The 12,207-nt window shown below is 45.6% G+C and overlaps 1 long non-coding RNA gene across 1 annotated transcript; it reads right to left on the reverse strand.

Moving 5' to 3' along the window:
* On the reverse strand, nucleotides 1-11,897 carry LOC149436345 (uncharacterized). Its single transcript, XR_016308305.1, has 2 exons — nucleotides 8,710-11,897; nucleotides 1-1,073 (listed from the first exon to the last, which is right to left on the reverse strand). It is a non-coding gene; the product is annotated as an uncharacterized LOC149436345 (long non-coding RNA).
* Between the last annotated feature and the right edge of the window lie 310 nt (nucleotides 11,898-12,207).

The raw sequence follows: 12,207 nt of genomic DNA on the forward strand, positions 1-12,207 counted from the left end.
TTGAGAAAGTACTTTAATAGTTTTCATTTTACATTTTAGATCTAAAAAGGAACACATGCAGCAAGTGAATATTAAGAATTCTGCTGGAACCAACTGTTTAAATTATATGTACAGAGAGGATTACTATCAAAACTAGTAACCTTCAGTGAGGCTATTTACAGAATTTACAAAAAAAAAAAAAAAAAGGACAAAGTGTATCAGTACAACAAAGGCAACATGAAAATTAGCATACTGTGGTATTCTGAGACTTGTATCGAATAAAGCTTTCAGAAGCAAAAAGCTACCAAAAATACTCTTTCCAGTCCACAAGAAAACATGTCACCAAAGTAAATTTACAATATTAGGTACAGAAGCAGAATACCAAGGTGAACATTTAGAAATAGCATTGTACACTACAATTTCATAAAACTGAAGGGAAGAAACAAATTAACATACTGCCCACAAGTTTCACCTTTGAACCTTGAAAACTTCAGGTGAAATCTGGCTGGTTGCTTTGGGCATGCAAATTAATATCTTTTCTTTCACGTCCAGATAATCCTCTCCCAAAGGGTGACCAATCACAGAGCTACCAGGGATATAGAAATATCAGCATTCTGTCCTGGAACTGCTCTATACAATAAAGAACTTGTTTTAAATAACACTTTCATTCTTTGTCTTAAACCTACAATAATGAATCAATATGTTATAACATCTAGTTGAAGCAGTGTATAGAGTGGTACAACTCAAAGAGGAACAAAACATGATGGATCTCTTACAAAATGTAGGCAGTCTTTGTATTAAAAATGCTTCATCAGAAGGAAGTAAAAGCGTCCTGATAAATGGCAATTTCACAGGACACGTGGAGCTGAACTAAACAGAGCTGTCGTGAGGTGGTGAACTCCATCGTGACTGCAGATGCCGAAGAATGCTGTTCGATATCGTCCCAAGTTTTTCCTGCATTTCAAAAAGCTGGCTTCCAGAATATTTTCAAAGCTCCTCTGTAGTCACCAACAAAGAAAGTGTACTAATCTGTGCAGCAAGGTCTAGGGTGGCTGCAGATTCCACAGGTGCTGTGGCAGATGCTTCAGGCAGGTCTGTAAAGCAAGCAAGGATTAGTTATGGTGAAGTAACGGAAAAAAAAAAACTCATGAAATACGCCAATACTCTAGGGGTCACCATACATGTTACAATCTGACTGCAATACATCAAAACATAATAGGAGAACCTTCCTAAACTTTCCAGTCAGTTTGTATTCAATCAAGCCTTTGCATTACATAATTGGTAGATCCAAAAGAAGACTACAATAAGATATTGGCAGAAAGTCAGTGCAAAAAATGCCCATCAGTAGTTTGAACAACCACATTGGGTGTCTCTGCAAATCAAAGGATAGGCAGGAGTCGTCTGTTTTAGTAGAACATCCAATTACTTTATTTCACCAAATACATTTTTTTATTATTATTATGAACTACCGCATCGGACACCTCAGCCAATCGAACTACCGAGAGCCTTTTATGTGCTGGCTCTTCCTATCAATGCGTTCACCCACCTGAGAACCCCCACAGAACGGGAATGCCCGAGGCATAGGCCGTGTCCACACTGTGCACTAGGAATGCTGCATGTCCCCCACCCCCCTTGCTGGGTGACCAGTCAACAGCTGCAAGTCCATTTTGACCTTTTTCTTTTTATTGTGGAACCGTTTTACCCTTGTTTCTGAATTTAGTACACGATAAGGGCTCTCCCACCTCCCTCTCTTTTTCAGTGGAAACGAAAGACCCCTGGTCAGCTCCTCAGGATATTTCAGTCTACAATGTTCCATCAAACCCCAGACCCTACAATAAGATTGTAATGTGTGTGGAAAGCTTTACAACTATCGGTGGTCACCTTTTTAGAGTCTCAATTGTAATATACAGTAGTATCAATGGTACTTGCACAGCACTGCCATACAGTACGTGCCTAAACTGGAAAATACAGGAATGGAAAGAGCTTGGGAGGAATGGTGGAACTAAAATCGCAGCAATCTGCTGCAATGTTGCAGGCTCAGAATTCATGGAATTACGCAGCCTGGATCAGACAGAATTAAACTGAGAACAGAATAGATAAAATGGCCTATAACCTGGACTGCTTTTTTTTTTATTTTAATTGAGGCAATCTTTAAATTCAATTTTAAAAAGCAAGAAAAATTAGCAGATTAATAATTTAAAGCCCCATAGCTTTAAGTACAGCTCACGGGTCTTAAAAAGCAGCTTAATCATTAAGCGTAGGTTCCACAACTTCGCAGTTCTGCGTGTCACGTTTGCAAGGGCACAGCTGCGTTTCCTGCAATCTTTTTTAAAAACATGGACGCACAGAAATCACATGGTGCTTTGACACCACTTTCCTTAAAGCAACACACTTTTTGTGCGGCTGCGGGAACGTGTGCGATTTACACACACAGTCCTATGGAAATCTATGGAAAGAACTAAAGATCAGAGTTCACAGAAGAGGCCCACAGAACCTTCAAGATTAGAAGACCGTTTGTGTGGAAGAATGGGCCAAAAATCACACGTGAGCAATGCAATGCGACTAGTTTCTCCATATAGGAGGCATCTTGAAGCTGTCATTACCAACAAGGATTTTGGATGAAGTATTTATTTTTTTTTGTATGCACGGATTATTACTGACATGTAGTGAAAATGCAGTTATTTACCTGTTAACTGTATTTCCAGGAATCTTCTAGGACAGCTTCACTTGAGAGATAGGGCTCCTCCCAGGAAACACCCGCTCCACCTTTTCCCCTTTATAAGTATCCTCTCTCCCAGTGGGCCCTCAGTATAAGAATATGACCGAAGGCCTAGGAGAAAGCATAAAATAAAAAACGGTAATAGAGACAACCCATCACAGGTTCATAACATACCTAGACATCAGTACATAATCACACAGCAATCGGGAGGGAGTTATGCTGTCCTAGAAGATTCCTGGAAATACAGTTAACAGGTAAATAACTGCGTTTTCCCGTGTCATCTTCTAGGACAGCTTCACTTGAGAGGAGTTGAATAGAAATACATACATTAGGGTGGGCCCCTTGCTTGTAGGACCTTCCTGCCGAACGCCTGGTCATTGCTGCCAATCAGATCCAATCTGTAGTGCTTAGCAAAGTTGGCGAAACTGGACCACGTTGCGGCTCTGCAGATCTGTCCGGGGGAGGCACGCTCTTCAGGACCGTGCCCAGGTCCCATGTGGGGTACTTCGATGTGGACGGGGCTCGGCGCCTGGAGATAGCCCTCAGGAACCTGATTATCAACGGGTCTGCCGCCAACCTCAACTCCAGAAAGCTTGACAAAGCCGCTACCTGCACTTTAAGGGTATTAGCGGCCAGGTTCTTATCCGCCCCGGCTTGGAGGAATTCAAGCATTGTATGCAAGATGGGAGCCCGGGTTCCTCGTTCCTGTCCTTCCAGGCGGAAAATTTCTTCCAGACTTTATCATATATGGCGTTTGTTGATTTCTTCCTTCCGTCCAAGATGTTGGCGACCACTCTTTCAGACAGTCCCTTCTTCACTAGCCTGTCCCGTTCAGAAGCCACGCTGCTAGGGACAGCTTTTCTGGGTGAGGATGTAGCACTCCCCCTTGGGCAAGTAAATCGTGTGAAGGTGTATCATCCATGGGTCTGTTAAGCTTAGTTCCCTCAGCCGGGAGAACCATGATCTTTTGGGCCAAAATGGTGCAATCAGGATGACCGTGGCTTGAGAAGACTGGATCTTCTGTACCACCTTTGGTAATAATCTGAACGGAGGAAAGGCATAGAGGAGGTTTCCTTCCCAATGCTGGGCTAGCGCGTCTATCCCTGCACTCCTGGGGTCCTTCTGCAGGCAGAAGTATCTCTCCAGCTTCACATTTTGGCTGTTGGCGAAGAGATCCGTAGAGGGGGTGCCCCATCTGGCGCATATTTGATTGAATGCTGGACAGCTGAGGCACCATTCTGTCTGGGTGACCTCTTTCCGACTCAACTGGTCCGCCAACTGGTTCAGATTCCCTTTTAGATGCACCGCAGTGATGGACTCTAGGTTCCTCTCTGCACAGGTCAGGAGGGTTCCTGCCAATTCCATCAGCCTCGGGGACCTCGTGCCCCCCTGCCTGTTCAAGTATGCTACTGCCGTTGTGTTGTTGGATAGAATCTGGACTTCTCTCCCCTCTATCCTCTCCTGAAAAGCCGTAAGAGCTTTGAAGATTGCCGACAGCTCCTTGTAGTTCGATGATTTCCTTGAATTTTCTGCATCCCATCTGCCCTGGGCTAGGCAGTCTCCCATATGAGCAACCCACCTGGTCATGCTTGCATCCGTGGTGATCCTCACTGGGCTGGCTTGCTTCCATTTCCTTCCCGCCTCCAAGGTGTGGATGTTCCCCCACCACCTTAGTGATTCCCTCACCTTGTGCGTGAGGCAGATCCTGGAATTCAGACCTGCTTGGCTGCCATCTCAGTGGGAGAGGGTGTGATTCTGTAGTACCCTGGAGTGGAGCTGTGCCCATTGCACCCCTGGCATTGCGGCTGTCATGCTCCCGACTAGCTTCATTGTGGTCCTTACTGTGCAGGTCGACATCCTTTGGAAGGCTCTCGTGTCTTGCTGCAGTTTGAGAGCTTTTTCCGTTGTCAGGTATGAGCAAGCATTTGCGGAGTCCAGGATGTACCCCAAGTACGTGATCCTCCTGGAGGGTACTAGCTGTGATTTTTCCTCGTTCATCAACCACCCCAAGCTCTCTAGAAAAGATATTGTGCGTTCGACATGGGACCTCAGGCCTCTTTCTGTATCTGAAAATAGAAGCAGGTCGTCCAAGTAGGGGATGATATTTATTCCTTCCAGCCTCAAGACTCTTAGGGGTTCCGCCAGGATCTTGGTAAATATCCTTGGAGCTGATGACAGGCCAAAGGGGAGTGCATTGAACTGAAACAGAATCGTTCTTTTTGCGCCTTCCAGCGCAAACCTCAGGAACTTCCTCGATTCCTCCCTTATCGGGACGTGCAGATATGCATCTTTCAAATCTATTGAGGCCATGAATGCTCCTGGCGACAAGAGTTCTTTTACCGTGTATAAGGTCTCCATGCAGAACTTCTTGGGTCTCACGAACTTGTTTACCTTCTTCAGATTTAGTATCATCCTGTAGGTACCGGACGACTTCTTCCTTAGGAAGAAATGGGAGAAGAACCCACTTCCCTTCTCTTCCTCCTCCAGCTGGCAAATCACATTCTGCCTGAGCATCCCTTCCAGGAGGTCCACCAATGCATCTGCCTTCTCCCTGTCCCTTGGCAGGGGTGTTGCGAAGAATCTTTGAGGGGGGGGCCTTAAAAACTCTATTTTGTAACCTCTGCGAACGGCCTCTAGAATGTAAGTGTTCTGGGTGATCTTCAGCCATTGTGTGTGGAAGTGCCCCAGCCTTCCTCCCACCTGGCTTCTCCAGTCACTTGGGCTGGGTCTTGGGTCTATTCTGGTTGGGGTTGAAGAGGAAACCTCCCCTTCCCCTTGACTCGTTCCTGCCCCTCCTTGCGCCCCAGCCTGTGCGCTGGCTTTGAAATCATCGTGTACTGCCTGTTGAGGAGAAACCCCTTTCGTCCTACTTGCCTGCTGGGGACTGGAAAGCTCTTCTTTTTTTTATCGGCCGACCTTTCCAGGACCGAAGTTAGTTCCGGCCCGAAGAGGAGTTTTCCCTCGAAGGGCAGACCGCAGAGTTTGGACTTAGAGGCAAGGTCCCCCTGCAAAGACTTTAGCTAGATAGCTCTTTTCGCGGAATTTATGAGCGCCGTTGATCTAGCTAAGAATCTGATAGTTTCTGCTGATGCGTCTGCAATAAAAGCCACCGCTTTTTCCAGTACAGGCAGCGACTTCAGGATTTCCTCCGCCGGGGTGCCTTGTTCCAGGTGCGAGCGGAGCTGCCCCAACCATACATCCAAAGTTCTGGAGACACACGTCGTCGCAACTGCTGGCTTGAAATTCACCGCGGATGCTTCCCATGCTCTCCTCAGGAATGTATCCGCTTTCCAGTCCATCCATTGGGTCATTCAGGGACCCGCTGTCCTCGAAGGACAGGTCCATCGCTTTCGAGATTCTAGAAAGGGGGGCATCTGGCTTCGGGCAGATTTCCCACACGGAAGCGTCTTCTTCCTTGAACGGGAATCGCCTCTTAAGGTTCTTGGGAAAGAAAGCCTTTTTCTCCGGCTCTTCCCATTCCCTCCTGATAGTGGACCATAGGGCAGAGTGCACTGGGAATGTGCGGCTGCTCTTTGTAGCCCTGCGTACAGCTGGTCATGGAGAGAGGGGTCCTGCTGTTCCTCCTCCAGATCCAGAGTCTCGTAGATCACTTTCAGAAGGCCCTCCGTGTCTTCTGCCTGAAAAAGGAATCTTTGTGCTTTTGGGTCATGATCCTCGACCTCGTCTTCCTCCGAGTCTGAAGTACTCAATGGTTCGGCTCCCCTTGCGACAGTTACCTGGTCCTTCCTCTTTTTTCCCCCCCTGGGCATTGCCTGAAGTGCCCGGTTGGGGCTCGTCCTGGGCCGGTCCCTGCTTCTGCTCCCTAAAGCTCTGAAAAGTCTTGGACATATCTTGCATCATGTTCTGTAAGAAATCCTTAAAGAGGGACCCAGACTCCTTTTTGATAAGCTTATCTATGCAGTCTTGGCAGAGTTGCTTCCGTCAGGAACTCGCCAGCCTCTTTCTGCAAGTGGCGCATTTCTTTTTCAGCTCGCAAGGAGCTTCTCTTTCCCCTCTATCCTCCTCCTGTGGGCCCATCTGGGGACAAGAAGACATAGGTATTCATCAACCGCGGAGGCTCCCCCCCCAGGGATTGCCCCCCGTGCACTCCCCCAACACCCTAAAAAGTCAGCAGTGGGGGGGGGGGGGGAGATGAGTGTGGGGGTGCCCAAGGGTCCCAGAGGGGGGAGGGGGGGAAGGGGGAGGGGGTGAGTGGCGGCCAAATACCTTGCCGCAGGATTCCCCCGGCCCAGACAGATCTGCCTCCATCCTGCCGCGAACTCCTCCTCAGTGCGGCGATTTTTCAGGGTTTGGCGGGCTCCGCCCCCTCCCTGGGATCCCTGCGCGCCGACCTTCCTCTCACGGCCGCAGGTGGAGAAGCGGCCGTGGTGTGGGCTCGTTCCGCGGTCCGCCGCCCATTTCCAACATGGCGGCCGCTGCTCCATGCTTCCTGCGCCGGAAGTGACGCCGTCCCGTGCCCGGAAGTGACGTGTTTGCGGCATCCTGACCCCGACAGCCTCACCCCCTGGCCATGCTGCCGGGATCCTGGAACAGGTAGGACTTACCTCAGCCCCCCCAGGGAAAGGCACCACTGCCCAGGTCGGCGGAGCGGGCTCTACCCCCCTGGAGAGCCCCGCTGGGACCATCCGGGGTCTGTCACCCCCACCCCGAAGGGTCTGTCCATAGGATGAGCCTGGATGAAAACCCCCCCACAAGGTCCCTGCCATCCTTAGAGAAAGGAGGAAGGGGGGGCCTCAGCCAGGGGCCCTCTGTACCTCGCCAGGCAGCCGGGGAAAAAATAACAAACCGGGCGTAGCTCCGTCCTGGCCGGAGGAAACACTAATACTGAGGGCCCACTGGGAGAGAGGATACTTATAAAGGGGAAAAGGTGGAGCGGGTGTTTCCTGGGAGGAGCCCTATCTCTCAAGTGAAGCTGTCCTAGAAGATGACTCAGGAAAATTTTATGTCAATAGCACCTTTAGATATATATTTACCTAGAAAAACGGTGACGTTTTCAATACTTATTTTACCCGCTGTACTATTAAAACCTGTTGTTTTTTTTTCAGGATTTGAGTGCAATGACTACACTTCTGCTTCCCCAGAATACCCTGAGAACACGACAGTGTCGTATGTCACGACAACAGACCCTCTCTGCACTCCAATCCCTGCCCATCAGAGCAGATCACATGTAGACAGTTTGCTCACAAAAACAAGGACACGCCCATGAGACACACCCACTATGCAGAAATGCTGCATTGCATGCTGGGAAATGTAGTTTCTTACTTCAATTATAGGGCTTATTTGCAAGGTGAAGCACTAGATTACATTAAGGCAGCACAAATGCTGGTCAGACATTTAGATGTCTATTTTCCAATGATTGCTGATGCATGCATGTTACCCTACGCCTGTTAAGACCTTAAAATGTACTATGAATGCAGTTAGCCAGAAATTAGACCTATGACTACTAATCTCAAGTACGATCCCTATTCTTGCATGAGAGATTTTCCGCAAAAATGTATGGGTGTCAACTATAGGTGAATTCAAATCTAACTGCAGATTTCAGTGAACTTAAGTCATTTGGACCAAGCTGGCATAAACAAATTTACTTCACTTAACAGATGAAGTGGATGTGAGCACTGTATAAACAGGTATGTCGTCTCAGCCACATACAGCACTGTGTTCCAGCAGCTGTCAAATTGGACTGAGTGCTGCTCAGCCATTCACAGGCGGTTGGGTGCCCTCACAGTCTCCACCTCAGCCTGAGGAACCTTTGTATTCATTCATAGTCCCATAGCCTGAACACAGCAACGCATATGTAGCTGATGCTACATACAGTTTATAGAGGTGCTGCATCTGTTAATGATGTAAACAGTACATTTGGACTAGCTTGGTCCAAACTATTCAAAGTTCACTAAAACCTGGAGATCAGCTTTAATCGCTCATCCCCAATAATCACACATTTTATGTTAAGATAAATCATACACAAAAGGTAAGACTTTTATCCTTCTCACCTTAAAAACTTCAAAGAGACGAGAGAACTGCTTTCCAACCAAGACATTGAAAACTTTCCCATCTTCTCCACTAAGACGGCTACAAAGAGGACAAATGTCAAATTATTACACACAAACTGATATACATTACCCTAAATATTTTATTGTGGAATATAATGTTCTACTTGAAGGAATATTCACCACTAAATAGTTCTAAAGATCAGAATGGAAGATTATACACCATGGGGTTGTTTTAGCTGAATTTGCTTGCCAAAGAGGTAAAGCACTCTGGCAGCTGTCCGCTCTAGTGTGAATTCAGCCTGAAAGGGTTTTGTTATATCTGCTTGATAAGTGCAAAAAATACCTGTTGATCTTGTTAGAAATCTCGTGAGCTGATAACTTACTGTGCACTCTGCTAACTATTATCTCTAAGGTGTACAGAAGCACTCCCCTCCGGTATGTACAATAAGAGAAGGACAGCATTCTGTAGTCCTGTCTTGTTTCTGCTGATACAAAAGGAAGAGTAGGCATTGTCATCCTACGGCAGTTTTGTTACTGGAGGATCATCAGGGAAAAAATAAAGGAAGAAAACTAGTGCAGCCACATCTAAGGACTAGAAAGCTGCAATATATTCATTTTTTTGTGGCTTAGATGCACTTTAAGAATAGGCTGTTCAACTAGAAAAGTTGGTATTGAGTGAAAACAGCTCCCCTTGTTCACTAACATTTATTGGCTAGGTATTCCTTAGTAAATCAATTCCTGCATCCACTGCAATATTCTGCACCGCAACAATCTGGAATGTTTCTAGCTCCAAAATGCAATTGTACTCACTTTGCAATTGCAAGATAAGCATCTGTCTGTTCTGTATGTGAGGTAGATGTGTCTTCCAAGGTTTCTAGTAAAGGCAAGAATTGAGCGTTTTCAGGATTAGCAGCCATATTCCCAAAAAACTGCAAAGAAATAAGAAGTCACTTAAAATAATCAGCCCAGTGGTTTGCTACAGTAGGAAATAAATTGTGTTTCTATATCTTACAGTTTTCTTGCTTAGTGCAGCAACTATAGATACAAAACGTTACACTTTTTATCTGCTTGAACACCAGACTGTTTCACCCCCTTCCTGCCCAGGCCATTTTTCAGATTTCAGCGCTGTCGTACTTTGAATGACAATTACTCAGTCATGCAACACTGTACCCATATGAAATTTATATCAATCTGTGAGACAGATAGAGCTTTCTTTTGGTGGTATTAAGTCATTTAGTCACAACTGTTTTTTTTGTTTTGTTTTTTGCGCTATATAAAATGGAAAAAAGTTTTTTGCCATTTCTTCATTTCCTGTCTGTAAAGTTTTGCCAAGAATATTTCTTCATAAATGTGGGCCAAAATACATTCTACTACATACAAACTATGGTATATACTGTATATCCATAAAATGATCAATTCTGATGTACTGACTGCCCAACTCATTTCTTGAGGCCCTAAAATGCTAGGACAGTACAAATACCCCCCAAATTACCCTTTTTTTCATTTTAAATCAGACAGTCCAAGGTATTTAGTAAGAGGCATAGTAACATTTTTGAAGTTGTAATTGTTCAGAAAATGAAAGAAAAAAAAACCATTTCCCCAAGTTGTCATTTTAAAAAGTTTTTTCACATAAGCAGCATGGGCACACTTACAATTACACCTCAACACATTCTGCTTCTCCTCCTTAGTATGGGGATAGCACATGCATGAGACGTTTTCACAACTTACCCACATGGGGGGGGGCCCAAAATCAAAGTAGAACCTTCAAGCTTTATAAGGGTGTAAATTAGGCATCTCATTTCCTCACTACCTCTCTCATTTATGTAGGCCCTGGAGCACAAGGACAGCAGAAACGCCCAAACGAATAGGACTGCCTGCATGGGGATGCACAGAACACCTGCTCCCAGTTTGACATCCTTGCAGGTGTACAGCCCCAAATGCAGACAGTGATTTCGGGGACATGCACCTGCACTGATGTTGGATTGGGAAAAGCGGCTGTGTCCATGCAGCTGTTGTGTCCCAATAATCAATGTGACTGCCTGCATGGGATGCACAGAGCACCTGTGCAGGTAAACATGGCCCTTGCACAAGGTATGCATCGATAAGCCCCTTGTGAACAAAACCTTACGTCAACACTGGGGCAGATGTGACATAGCGATGTTCAGGGACACTGACTGGCTGCACTGGTGTGGTAATGGTGTATTTACACTGGGGGGGTTGGGGAATGCTACGGTTGAGTCAAATTTTTACCACCCCTCAACTGTTCCCCCTTAAGCTGGGAGCGCAGCAGTCAGGGAAGTACACATGCTGCAGCAGGAATTTCACCACATTGAGCTCAGCAGGCACTACTAAGGATCACTGTTGTATATAAATGGCAGGACTGTGGTAGTGCAAGGTCGAGTGGCCGGTTATAAACGGCCTCCCCGCCCCCTGCTTTTGCGCGCTCCCTGGGATAGCACAGCACCACGATCCGGTGCCCGCTGTGTCCTCCGGACACAGTGAAACACCGATCGTCATACGGAACCTCTGTGCGAGGTCCCGATCATGTGATCACTGCTTGGCCAATCAGTGATCACATGCAAAGTATTATTACTATACAGTATTTATATAGCGCTAAGAGTTTGCTCAGCGCTGTACATTATAGTGGGGTACAGTAACAATACAATACACGAGGGGTTCGAGGGCACTGCTCCACGGAGCTAACAATCTAGGAGTAAGTAAGATGTCACTTCTGACATCATTGCTTACTACGTGTGAAATCTGTGAATGATCACAGAGATCACATGGTACAAGGCTGTTGTGAACAGCCTTGTACCATGTGACAAGCTGGGACCAATCACAGCTCACACAGTAGTTCTCAATGGATGCAAGAATGTAGTCAGAGAGACGGAGAAATGATTGCTTTTACAGCCTTTATGGGTATAAAAGCAATCAATGTAAACAAAAAAATAAAAAATCATCCCCCACAAGTAGTACAGTGTCACCATGGTGACACTGTACTGCTAGAGTGACAGTATGCAAAAAAAAAAATAAAAAAATGTAAAAAAATTTTTAAAATGATAATTTTTGGTTATAAACTAATTTGGCTTTTTTTTACTAAAAAGATAACAAAATAAATTTTGGCCAAGATTTATGATGAAATATTTATTTGAAAAATTTTATAAGAAAAACACTCAAAATTTTTGGACTTTTTCATTTACATAGCAAAACAAAAAAAATCCAAGTGGTGAATAAATACCACCAAAATAAAGCTTTATTGGTCTCAAAAAAATGCTAAAAAACATTCATATGGGTACAGTGTTGCATGACCACGCAATTGTCATTCAAAATATGATAGCGCTGAAAGCTGAAAATTGGCCTGGACAGGAAGGGGGCAAAAGTGTCCGGACTTGAAGTGGTTAAATAAAAATGGAGTCTGATATGTACCAGATTCAACCTCTAATAGTATATAAGTCTCTTCTGTCATTCTCAGAGTGGATAAGATATCTTGTTCCTTAA

This window comes from Staurois parvus, unplaced genomic scaffold (assembly GCF_062004578.1).
Source record: "Staurois parvus isolate SC_StPar_1 unplaced genomic scaffold, SC_StPar_1.0 ptg001374l, whole genome shotgun sequence".
Taxonomy (NCBI): Eukaryota; Metazoa; Chordata; class Amphibia; order Anura; family Ranidae; genus Staurois; species Staurois parvus.